The 13157-nt window shown below is 37.2% G+C and overlaps 1 protein-coding gene across 1 annotated transcript in view; it reads left to right on the top strand.

Annotated features, from left to right (window-relative positions):
* Nucleotides 1–6140: 6140 nt before the first annotated feature.
* The window catches only part of LOC106078654 (uncharacterized), a 68626-nt gene continuing 61609 nt past the window's right edge, over nt 6141–13157 (top strand). Inside the window, exon 1 of the mRNA XM_056015086.1 lies at nt 6141–6398. The gene's annotated coding sequence lies outside the window, so the exon portion shown is untranslated. The remainder of the gene's footprint in view (nt 6399–13157) is intronic.

Below are 13157 nucleotides of genomic sequence, written 5' to 3'. Positions count from 1 at the left end.
ATTGCAATACCATGCAGTGATATTGAAAGTAAAAATCCTGCAGATATGAGCATGGTAAAACGTTGACAAGGCCTTTTCCCTAACACCAAAGGAGGACATTGTTCTCAGTAATCGTAATCTTTGTTGCCCTATTTTAAGTGCTCTAGATCTAAATGATGTCAACAAATGTTGTTTAGCTACCAAATGATGGCTCTGATCTCCGCTGCATTACGGGTAGCGATGTTTTGGAAAATGCCAGTGTGGACGCTGTAGATGCACAGCTTACTGGTGGGCACTTGGTTGGGCACTTATCAAGGAAGAGGGAATACCAAATGTTCAAGGCATTTTTTTTTTGCTATCTTGAAGAATGACTGTGTCAGCTTGCCCTTATTAGCATAGAATTGAAGACCTAGCTCCGTATGTGATGGCAAGCTACATAGGCGACTGGGGGCACACATTTTAACCAAAAAACAATCACCGAAGACACGCCAAGAGGACGAAAAAAAGATCTTAAATCCAACCCCATCAATGGATTTGTCAGCTTTAGAGTGGCAAAATATTATAGGTTACAGTTGGTTATATGTAGCAATATAAAATACAGCACCCTTCGGACTAGAGCTCATTAGACTGTAGTAGTGCATGAACTGGTTTAAGCTTTTGTTTTAATATACTTCCATTTAGTTTGGCTAAAAGATGAACCTTTTCCACACAGCTGATACACAGGGTATGCGGTCAATTAGAACCGGAACGGCATTCCAAATCTCTTAACTGACGAACATGTGCCACAGAAACATTCATTACAAATTTGTGATTGTCTTAACACTTCAAATATTTCTAATGTAGCGCCGGACTGACAATGAATGTAGGCTTTCGATGTTTCTATTCTTAGAATAACAGCTCCTCCCCTTCCAGCTTTACCTAATAATAGAATAGAAAATTCTTATTTAGCAAAACAAGATTTTTATTACAAACTATAATACTGTTACATGCATCACTAGACAGACACAACGTAAATGTTAACAATATACTTCGAAACAGACTAGCTCATTTGTTACTCAATAACTACATTATGAAACATCCTCTCAATTGTACATCTTTTCATCGGCTCACATGACTCGCACGTCTCTACAATGAGTTCTCCCTACTACTGAGAAGAGGAGTATCGTTTAGCTGTAAGTTGATAAGTTCAGCTAAAAAACCAAATCGCTGCTATCATTTCAGTTTTCATTAGACCGTCTAGCCAAGTAATACAACAACATTTACAAGGACACACACAAAACATGTGCGCACCGATTGCTGTGAAGAAATTGGTAGAAATCACCATGGAGGAGAAGTGACTTTTTCAGGAGAACAGAGAGGGGGGGATAACTTAGGGTGGATGTCACTTCTACGCTAATAGGGCACTTTACGTCCAGCAGAAATCACAGACCGGCCTTTGTAATTCTGTCTAGATTCCTTCACAGCACAATATTATCAGTTCGGTGCCAATTAAGTGGCTTGCTCTCGCCTCCTTTTATCTGGGACGTGGGAGGCGTGGACATCTGGCCCTCGGGCTAAGGCGGTCATTTATTCAATGGCTATCGACCGGGGCTAAACCTACCCTGAGAAGTCTGTTCTGTTGTTGTCTTTCCTTTAGTGGAACAAGGCAAAGATTGGAATCTACTATTGATAGAGGAAATGTTGCATTTACAGTTTGATGATTGTACAGATCAAATAAACGTGTACAAGGATCTTAAGTAAATAAATAAAAGTTAACGGTTATTTTCTACTTCAAAACCCACAATCCCACAGTCTCGATAACGGAAGATGATTATTGTCATAAACAAATGAACTAATAGTCATCGTAAAACACTTCCAGGAACGAGACTTGACTCTTTAAAGAGAAAGACAATTCACCAAAGTCCCCCTGACTCCACTTATAAGTGTACATTCATTTAATTACACAATTTGTACTCTTGCTATGTTTTACGTGTGTCAGGGATTGGACTGTTTTTGTTTCCTGAACTGTAACAAGAGAAACATATTGTCTCTTGAGACTTAAAGTTCCATTTAATACACACATTATTATGTGAGAATACTATTCTTCATGCATTAAAGTGCTGAAACGATGCAAAATGTAATTATTAGAAGTTTGTCTTAGAGTCTCGAGAAAGTATTCTTGATGAGAAGGTGATAGAGAAAACGCAGAAGCTGTTGTAAGCTGTGCAGACGTGGAAGCATAGATCGGAAAAGTTTTTTTGTTTTTTTTTTTTGGTAACAGAATTATGTAATGACGTGGTTTATTGCATGGAAACAAAATTGCCTTGAACTATTTAATTCTAAACAAAAAAAAATATATAAATACTTTTTAAAATGACAATACCTTCTTTATGCCACTTAAAGAGAGAGATTGCTTTTCTCATGTTAATGAATGTTAGATTTTAAAAAAATATACTCAAGATCTAGAAGAAGATCTAAATCAAGACTAGATCTTAAGAATTCTACATGTAATAAAAGTACCATAAATAATAGTGATCTTATACAATGCCCGCTGGCCTAAGTGGTAGAATAGTTCAATCAAGAAACTGACGGTGTCAATATCACCAGTTTGATACCCAATTGGAGCTTTAAAAAAACTGAAAATTAAATTTTATTGTAAGTTGTATAACGAGGTATTGTCTTTTTGAACAATGTAATTTTTTTTTTAGTGTTTTCTTGTTATCTTGTTCTTTTTGTTTTCTTGTTATCTTGTTCTTTTTGTTTTCTTTTTATCTTGTTCTTTTTGTTTTCTTGTTATCTTGTTCTTTTTGTTTTCTTGTTATCTTGTCTTTTTTGTTTTCTTGTTATCTTGTTCTTTTTGTTTTCTTGTTATCTTGTTCTTTTTGTTTTCTTGTTATCTTGTTCTTTTTGTTTTCTTGTTATCTTGTTCTTTTTGTTTTCTTGTTATCTTGTTCTTTTTGTTTTCTTGTTATCTTGTTCTTTTTGTTTTCTTGTTATCTTGTTCTTTTTGTTTTCTTGTTCTTTTTGTTTTCTTGTATTTTTCTATTTTGGTGTAAATTAGATTCTGTATAGAGATCTTAAGACTTGAAAAAATGTAAACTATCTGCTGATAATCTTGGACTTCAATTATACAAAAAGATCTTCGTTATAATCATTCATATAGTAATCTGTCTTAACACAAATAGGCCTAATCTTCCATTTAGATGCTCTTAGTAAGCATTACAAATAAACTGCATGCATTTTTATCTCCCAATAAAATTGAAAGTAAACTGCAGCCATGCTCATTTCAAGCGAAAACTAATAGGCCCCCCCCCCTTTTTTTTTTTCCAATTCTAGCCCCCAAAAAATCTTTAAACCAAATAACTAAGTCCTTGTATGAAGCATCTAAAAGATATAACTTTGGCCACCTTGTAGTTGTACGAAGCATCTAAAAGATATAACTTTGGCCACCTTGTAGTTGATTCTTGCATACACAGGAAGCCAAAGCGTGTACGCGAGAGATCAGTAGCAGAATCGCGTCTTTTTTTTTTTCGTAGCGTAATGGACCTCCTTCACCAATCGTAAACAAACAACATTTAGCCACGTGGTTCTCTCTCTCTTCTATACAAATTACGTAATACACAATGGCTATCACGTGACATTTTTTTCGTTGTTTTTTCAATATTATCACGTGGCTTGTAGCACCAAACTGCTGGCAGACAACTAAACCACTGTAGGCGAATTATTTGAATGAACTTGTCACTTCTTTTGTGAGCAAAACTAAATGGAACTTTTACTACAATATAAACAGATTCAACTTGAGATCAAATGAAATCAATATAGAAGATAAAGTATATGAATATATAATATATGTAATTTAAATACCTGTATGGTAATTATTCTTAGATTCAAAAGCAGATCACGCGTGATCATTTGTATAAGATGAGAATTTAAAAAAAACGCATGAAAGCATTTCACTAGTAAGTTTGCATGTATCCGAGAAGTAAGGCCGAGACCAAGCGTCATACCTTGGAACCTATGGGCAGTTTAGACCAATAGCCTGTTGCCACGTCACAGGTCTGTACGACGTGGCAACTAGCTATTGGTCTCAGATTGTGATGTTGCAAGACAAAGTTGAAGCCTTCTATAATGAATAGTCTCGATTAGGTCAGGTTATTTTTTTTTTAATGGTGGCTACCTTCACATGTATGTTTGGTCTGTTCGAAGTCTGTCCACTGTACTTGTTTCTTTCATCTGTTAGTGCTTAAAGAGATTCATGTCCTGCTTACACATATCAGTGTATCTTAAGAGAAGAAGACATGCACCACTCCTGCACTCTATAATATCTACATAAAATATTTCCTGGGGCGTTCTATGTTATTTCTAAGCCTGGCAAGGCGTTTACTGCTGATGGCTCCCTGTTTTCAGGGATTTCTCCTTAGTGATGTTATCTTGGCACGTTTTTTCAGTTTCTCCGCTGGACCGTGTTTCAATATAGCAGAAAGCTCAGCACACAGGTCTGGTAACCTAAGGCTTTAGGCTGCAAAGCATTGTCCCAGTGTCCCAGACTCTTGTCTACAGCCCTTATACCTAAGCTATTATGTTTATGTTCTTATTTAGAAGCACTTCATTGGAAATGATGGAGGCAAGATGATAAAAATGAACTACTCCAGGGTTTGGCCATCAATGGTCATTTAAGGTGCACACCTTGTATATTGGGCAAATGGCTAGTATTTTGGTTTCTCTTTGACTAACGTTTAATTAAGCCAAACTGTGAGTATGCATCAAACAGTCTTGAGTCTAGTCTAGCAGGTTTATCAAGAAGAGTTGCTTCGTCAGCGTCGAGCATTTCCATAATGAACAACTTTCTTGTTTGATCGAGTTTTAGAACTTACGGCGATTCCATTCTGTGTGGTGGCTGATTATTATGTAGCCTTATTCGATGCTTTTTAATCACACATTTGAGGTTCTAATTAAGGCCTCATTGTTAAAATTAGCATAGATCTATATCTATGTCATCTATTCATTGGCCTCCTTCAGTCGTAGAACGACTATGGTTCATCTCAGAGCAAGTGAGATGAAAGCCTGGGCATTGTTTATGGTCGGAACGATGTCGCCCACACAGCAGTTCCCCCCCCCTCTCCGCACAGCTGATGTGACCAAAGGAACGGAATATCCAATACAGTTTGGGATCAGTAGCGCCGCAGGATCTGCCAGGCTGTAGCACGGTGTGCCACAGTCTGCCTAAGGGTCACCAGCTCCTGATTTTTCCTCATGGTTGTCTCCCGAAGCCTTTCCCGTGTTTGAGTATAGCCGCAGGGCAGCGGGGGTTTGGATTCAGAGTTTTCCTTCACCTAGATGGGTAGCCAACCAAGGCTAACGAGCCCCTCCTGCCCGAAGCTTACTGGTTTAGGCACCAGTTGCTCGCCATTGCCCCTTCTTCTGTCTGTGGTAACGGTTCCGCCAGACTCAGTAACTCAGCAAGGTTGTCATCTACTAATCAAGCGACTAAAGAACAGGTCAACATTTTTCAATCTTTTACTAGTGGTGTTCCTCAAAAGAAACAAAAGGTATCCCGGTATGCCTCCGTAGCTATTGTGGCTAGAGAGAGTTGGAAGCTTCCCCAATCACTTCCCACTTTTGAGATGCAGAATACAAATACAGTGCTCAGTACAAACTTAAGTATATTTACACTAGAAATAATAATTGTGGGGGTGTTCCCAACATGCTAGAGCTTCCAAGAAGAAATTTGCTCAACTAGTCACGATGATGAGATTAAACGCGAATTCGAACATCTATCCAAAATGTGTCCAGAGAAACACGTAAGCTATAAGAATTAATTATAGAATCGAATACACCGATCGTACTATAAAATTTACCGATATGAGTAGAGGAGCCTGTAATCTAATATTGCCACCATGATGGAACCATCGTCCCTAAACATTATCGCAGTTTGAGAACTTCGGAACCTTTCACTTTTTACATGAAGAGAAAGAGAGAGAGAGAGAGAGAGAGAGAGGAAGAGATAGAGCTATTGAGAATGAGAAAAGGGGCGTATAATAAAAAAAGAAGTCGCAAAGTTGAAAAAAAAAATATGCAAAAACAAAAACAAAAAAAAACGGTGTAGCGTGAACCACGTGATGCCGTAGATCGATGGAACTACGCGGGTCCCAGTGATTTGACTAAGGGATGCTGGGATGTCACCTGCCTGTATAAAGTTTCTTCCGCGCGGCCGTTTGTCACGCCTTGAAGACATAGATATTTGAATCAGCACCGCAACGCATACACACAGTACAGAAACAAGAAAACATTCACAGTTAGCTCTGTATCCACTTTGCCATCGGCTTTAGTGGACAGACATCTCACAGCGTCAACTCTAAGTTCATAGGAAAGTGGACAGACATCGAACACAATAATTCACTCAAATCCCTTTACTTACGAAACCTTCACGATTTAAACAGGTAAGAAAGTAAATAAAACTTTTAGTGGCAATGCTTTGAGCTTTACAAGGTTTGAAAAATGTTTATGTACAGCACATTTTTTTTTTTCACTTTAGCTTAAGCGCTTGACTAGAAAGTAATATTGAATCAATACATCTTCAATTATATCAAGATTTTTCTTAATCCTTAACTCGTAAGGTATACGATTCTAAATTGTCACATGGTCCGTGACTTGGTGAGTTATTTAAGGTTATAGAGTAACATTTTAGACCGTTTAGATTTATGTTAAAAGTTATATCTTAGGTATTTCAACAGTCCTGCATTTTGTCAATCTAACATATATCTCTATTGTGGTTGTACTTTTTCAATACTATATACGTCTCTGCTACTTTAACTGTCAATGTATACGAATTCTAGTACTTTGTCAATACATCTCTGGTACTTTAACTGTCAGTGTATACGAATTCTAGTACTTTGTCAATACAATATACATCTCTGGTACTTTAACTGTCAGTGTAGAATACTTCTAGTACTTTGTCAATACAATATACATCTCTGGTACTTTAACTGTCAGTGTAGAATACTTCTAGTACTTTGTCAATACAATATACATCTCTGGTACTTTAACTGTCAGTGTAGAATACTTCTAGTACTTTGTCAATACAATATACATCTCTGGTACTTTAACAGTCAATGTTTAAGACTTATGGTACTTTGATTGGCATTACAATACTCTGATAATTTGACTGGCAATACAATACTCCGATACTTTAAATGGCATTACAATACGCCGATATTTTGACTGACAATACAATATTTTAATACTTGACTGGCAATACAATACTCTGATACCTTGACTGGCAATACAATACTCTAATACTTTGATTGGCAATACAATACTCGGATGCCTTAACTGCCAATACAATACTCCGATACCTTGACTAGCAATGCTTCATACATCACTTACATTATATTTGAACTGTTTATTTAGAATCGATTCCTTTTGGTCTTTGATTTGTGTTATCATGTAGCTGTTGTGCATGAAAGATCTATATCCAGGGATGAGTAAGTTCCCCTTTCCTTTGAGCAACTTTTCTTCTGAAGACTACTTCTGTTTGTCCCGCTACGTTTCCAGTAGAAGTCCTAAAACAACAACTTTGTAGAAAATGAAATTACTTTTTCTAACGACTTGACGTGATTAGTTTTAGCAGCAAGAAAGAAAATACTGGAATTAGTAATTATCTTTGAGGTCATACGTAAACAAAGAGTTTAGACTATATTTAGGCTATAAAGACGTAGATTCTCATGTTTAAACTCTCTGTAGCTTCCCATGTTTTAACATGCAATGAAATCAACTTCCGTGCCCTATAGAAGGTTCTTGTTAGAACATTTTCTTGTCAACTTAAACTGTAACTTGAGGAACACAAATAAACATTTGTTCTTTCGTTTATACATATTTTTTTGTATCTCTGTAAGAAATAACATTTGTTTACTTTAAAAAAATTAAACTAATGATGATTTTAGCACAGATTTGAATTTTCAGTGTTTCTTTTTAGAGCATTCGTCTAATTTTCTACACAAACTTTCTTTAAATAATTGTCGTGTTTTTGTTTATATCCACAAAGTGTCAAAGTTGTTTTTTTTTAAGTGCTCGCCAATTTTTAGGCGCGCCGGCCGAGAGGGCCACAGAAACAGATGACTTTTACATTACCAGCCCCATAGATCGTAAGGTCTGAAAGGGGAACTTTACGAGTTGTTTTTTAACTTGGTTTAAGTGGCAATTCAGCGTTATTCAAAACCTAACTAATTATGTTTTGTGTGCCAGTATCTACAATGCCTTCCTTTAGAAATATTTGCTACTCTAGACACGTGCTTGTCTAAGTTGAAGGGACTCGATCGTGCAAGTCTTGTATCCAAATAGGATTGAAGGTCTCTCGCGTGCTGAAGTAACACGTTTGTAGTGAGTTGATGGTTGGGTTCCATTCCTGTAGGCTTTCTTTCCTTTTGATCTAGACATTTTTTTGTGTGGAGAAATCCGTGAAGTAATATGAAAAAAAAAAACCTAAACAGGATATTGGTATTGACCAAGCACACGGCTTCCTCAAAGAAAACCGTTTTTAAAAGATTATATAGTATACTGTAGCCTGGCAATCATTTAGAAAGACTAGAAAAAGATCCGTGGCGAAATTTCATGTGGCTAAAGAGGTCAGTCTATGAGACACACAGTCGGGGGTTACGACCAAATGTTGCTTCGTTTTTCAAACTTTTCCCCTGCTCCTGATGTGTTTACCATCTGCCAGGAACCGTTCTTTACCTTTACCTGTTCGTGGGCCTATCTTGGGCATTTTTTTTTCCTTCTTCCAACTGTTAATTAAATCCTTGAATGTTTCATGCCACACTTGCAGACGTCAGTTTATCCTCTGGTGAAGCATTTGTACATCTCTAGCCCTTCAACAGAGCTCTTGTCTTTGCTGTGCGATTCAAACCCATGACTTCACACTGCAACAACCCGTTTCACAACGAAAACACTGAACTCTGCACTTCTAGATGTGTGATTGTTTAGAATGTATTTTCAATTTCTAAATGATTAACGTTTCTGAAGTATTTGTTAAATCAATGATTATTAATTTTAATTTCTTGAACCGATGTTTCAGTATAGAAACCTGTTTAAGGGATGTCAGCTAACCTTATGTTCAATATTGAATCGAAAGTCAATGTTAAAGACTGAATATAGCAACCAAGATCATTGTTTGATCTATAGATCTAGAAATGTGGAAATTAAAGTTAATTTAAAAAAAAATTATCTCTGAGCCGCCAACATGGCCACAAAAGCAAACTTTTTGCAGCGTTTCTCAAACTGTGGGGCGCGTCCCCTTGCGGAAAGAGGAGAGTCACAAAGTTCTGACTAGTGGTCATTTTATAACTATTCTTCAAAGATGAACATAAGACTAGTGCCAATGATTACACAATAAATTTAAACTACTAAGTGGGGTATGGGGGAGTCAATAGTAATAGTATTAGAAAAACTAAGCAAGATATACAGTTTGTGGCGTGTTCTAATATGTCATTGATTATATACATATAGATCTTGTTGTGGCTCTTCCGCCGAGTCAAATACAAACAATGAAATAAACAGGAGGTAACCTTCAAACACCGGCGAAATGCCAAAACAATCAAGATAGGTAGTCGACACTTTTACTCCTCAAGAAGGGACCCGTCTAATGTCCTCGTTTACTCGCCGTCGTTCTTACTTTTTAACAAACTTTACGTCATTCGTCACTACGTAAAACTTTCAACCCTATTTCCGAAACAAATACCTAAATCCTAATCATGTCATAACTATATATACAGTGGCGTAACTAAGGGGGGGGGGGGAGGGGGGGGGAGAATTTTAAAATCCCCCCGGGCCCCCACATAGGGGGGGCCCCCAAATGGGTGTCCGAAATTTATTTGTAAATACATAAATTAATATACTGATTGACAAATAGTGTCAAAGGGTGTCTTTTTTTTTCAACATTTATGGATTAAATTTTTCACAAAGACCAAACCTAGATCTAGGTCTATCAGTACGTTGACTTTGTTGACATTTTAAAAATATTTTTTCCCACAGAGATCAAATTTTTTTTAAAGTTAGTTTTACATTTTAAACTTTGTTGCCACGAATAAAACTGCATAACATACAGCGAATTCCAGGTATCTTGTTACCTTTACTAATAATAGATCTAAATGGCGAGTATTTTATGGCTACACTAATTAACCTTGAAGCAAAATTTAGAGAATCGAGTATAACAGATCCAAAAGTTATTCTTAATAATTCTAGAATAGTCCATTATTCGGGTGTGGCGTCTATAATTTCAGAATTAAACTTCACACTCGAGTTATTATCCCTCTATTCATCTTTCCTCAATCCAATGGAAACTCTATTTTTATTTCCATCTAATCCTTTTGCTTTCGCACAAAACATAAACAACAAACAATGACGTAATATCATATAATATTAGCACATCCTTCCTTTTGAAGTTATTATCACACCCTTCCTTTTAAAGTTCTTAAATTTGCGGGGCCCTATGCGAAACGGATCGCGCGGGGCCTAGTCTGGGTAGGGATGAGCATAATGTCAATATTTTTTTTTTTTTTTTGAATTAGAAAATAGGCCTACTTTCGTCTTTGCAATACATTTTTATCAAATGAAAGCTCGCAATGCCACTTTTTTTTTATAGGCAGCCCAAAATGTCAATTTCTTCTATTCTTCAGGAGATTTGAATAAATTCAAAAAAAGTTCAGGACTTTATCGTATATTTTGACTTTTCATGAGATTTCCTGGAGGCCCTGGAAAATCAGGAGGTCGCGAAAACCCTGTTTTTTATATACGTTATAGTGGTTTAATTTAATAATGTACACTTAGAATTAGCGCGGGTCCTATGAAAGCGCGGGGCCCACTGCGACCGCTTAGGCTGCAGTGGCCTAAGGCCGGCCCTGTCTACTAGGAACTTTAACAATTCGTCCACTCCTGGTTGTCTTGACTGGCACAACAAGTTCTCTAGACGTTGGTCTATAACTGTCTGTTTCGTTTGTTCCAACAGTTTGCAGTTCATTGTCTTCATCGGTATCATAGTACCCAGAGATGTCTTCATCGAAACTCTTATTCAAAAAGCGTTGATTTCTTCTGTATGTTTTTCCGTTTGTCCGTTTGTCTTTATGATGTAAGATCTGGGTGCTGAATGTTTTTTATGACAACTGCTTTCTGCCATGTTTGACCTAGACGAACTCTCCGACAGAATAATCTTTAGGTAGTCTTGCTTTTGCATTGTAATTCACTTTGCTTTTCATCTGTCGTTCGTTGAGTAATGTCTCTGCATTTTCAGCTACCGATTCAGTTGGAATGATTCCCTGAGTTTTCTACTCGTCAGCAGTTGTGATGGTGAATATGGCAGTCCACTTTTCGGAGTATTTCTATACTCGAGAATAACGAGATATGGATCTTTCCCACTTTTGTATGCTCTGAATCCTTTTGCTTGCGCACAAAACATAAACAACCAACAATGACGTAATACCATATAATATTAGCACAGAATCTTCTTCATGCAGTGGAAAATTAAGAATTTTTTGCCTATCTTGAATTCTGGTCAAAGCTCTTGCGCCCAATTAATATAGTTCAGAAGAAACTACAAAAGTCTGGACTGCATATACGGGAAGCTGCTAAAGAAATTAGTACCCATTCATGCTTTCTGCAGAATGATGAGAAATTGACAAAAACCCAATCCATCGAAAAAGCAAAAGAAGGTAGTGAATACTATGGATTCCCTGTAATCAAAACAACCAGAAGAAAGAAAAGACTTAATGGGAAGTTGAGTTCTAATGTAGGACTGTCAATAGAACTGCAATTCAAACGTGTTGCGACAGAAGTGCTGGACAGATTTCATATGGAGATGAAGGGCAGATTCCAAAGGCTGGAAAGAAAATGGATACCTTTGGGTTTCTTCTTGAACCTAGACACCTGTTAGATGAAGACCCGCTTATGACAAACTGTGCTACTTTTCCCTTTTTTGTATGATGAAATAAATGGCAAATCGCTTTTTTCAATGATGTCATTGATGCACGAGCACTTTTCATCAACAAACCAGTAATACAATCACCAATAGACATATTGAAGAAACAGGCTTCATATGGTAATTACGTGTGCTCAAACTTTGCAACCTCCTCCGATTACTGCTAACTCAGGCCACTTCCATTACGTCATGTGAGAGATCATTCTCAAAGCTCAAGTTCATCAAAAGCTATCTCAGGAGCACAATGACACAAGAAAGGCTTATCATGGCTTTAATGTCAGTGAAGTCACAAATACTAGAAAGTATCGATGTAGTTGATGTTATAGATGTCTTTGCTGCACAGAATGCACGACGTGAAGCGATATCAATTTAGATTTGTCACTTGTGCATTATTTAACTAATAAACAAAGGTATTATTCATTAAAAGAGTCTTGATTACTTTTTGTTAAATTTACTGATATACTGAACCAATTTGATTTGGGGCTTATATATTTTTGCGTACATTATTCCATGTCATATGTCGAATGTTAAAATGCAAGGGGCCCCCAAAGAGGTCAATCCCCCCGGGCCCCCAAATCCCTAGTTACGCCCCTGTATATATAGAGATGACATCTTTCCGACCATAGATATGTGCATAGTTCGTCCATCGAGATTCGATGATGACCACGTTTGTCATCCAGGAGGCTGACGGCTTTGCACTGTGGTTTTGTGCCTCCTCGTGTGGCTGGTGAGACCTATGTGAGCCGTAATGTTAGGCTGCACACTGGGCAGGTTATTTCAGCTGGAGCTAGTGTCATTGGCTTGGGCTAATGCCCAGACATTCATCTAATTTCCATGAGATGTTAAATAGTCGTTTCGCGACTGAAGGAGTCCGTAAACATATATAGATATGTCATAGTGCCTTGCGTTTTTATCTCTTATTTTAGCCAATATTTTGTTTATTAAACTGCTAAAATAATCTTATCAGATGTATTGATATAAAAGCAATGAACAGGTTGACTCAAGAACGCTTTTATGTTTGCATTCATTTACTTCGTATATGTTCTATAAGATTATCAAGTTCCTTTAGAAATGGCAATGATTACATCCTAGCCTTAAGTGCCTGTAGGATGGCAGGGCGGTGGCAACTCGCAGGTTAAAACTCGAGACCATCCTCTCTCAACTGGTTCACTAGTTTTACTTTTCTTTCCATTTTCACCCCCCCCCCCCCCTACCCCACCTTCTGTATCTT

The sequence above is a fragment of the Biomphalaria glabrata genome, chromosome 1 (assembly GCF_947242115.1).
Source record: "Biomphalaria glabrata chromosome 1, xgBioGlab47.1, whole genome shotgun sequence".
NCBI lineage: Eukaryota > Metazoa > Mollusca > Gastropoda > Planorbidae > Biomphalaria > Biomphalaria glabrata.
The sequence above is the reverse complement of the archived record's forward strand: the minus strand, read 5'-3'. Positions and strand labels throughout refer to the sequence as shown.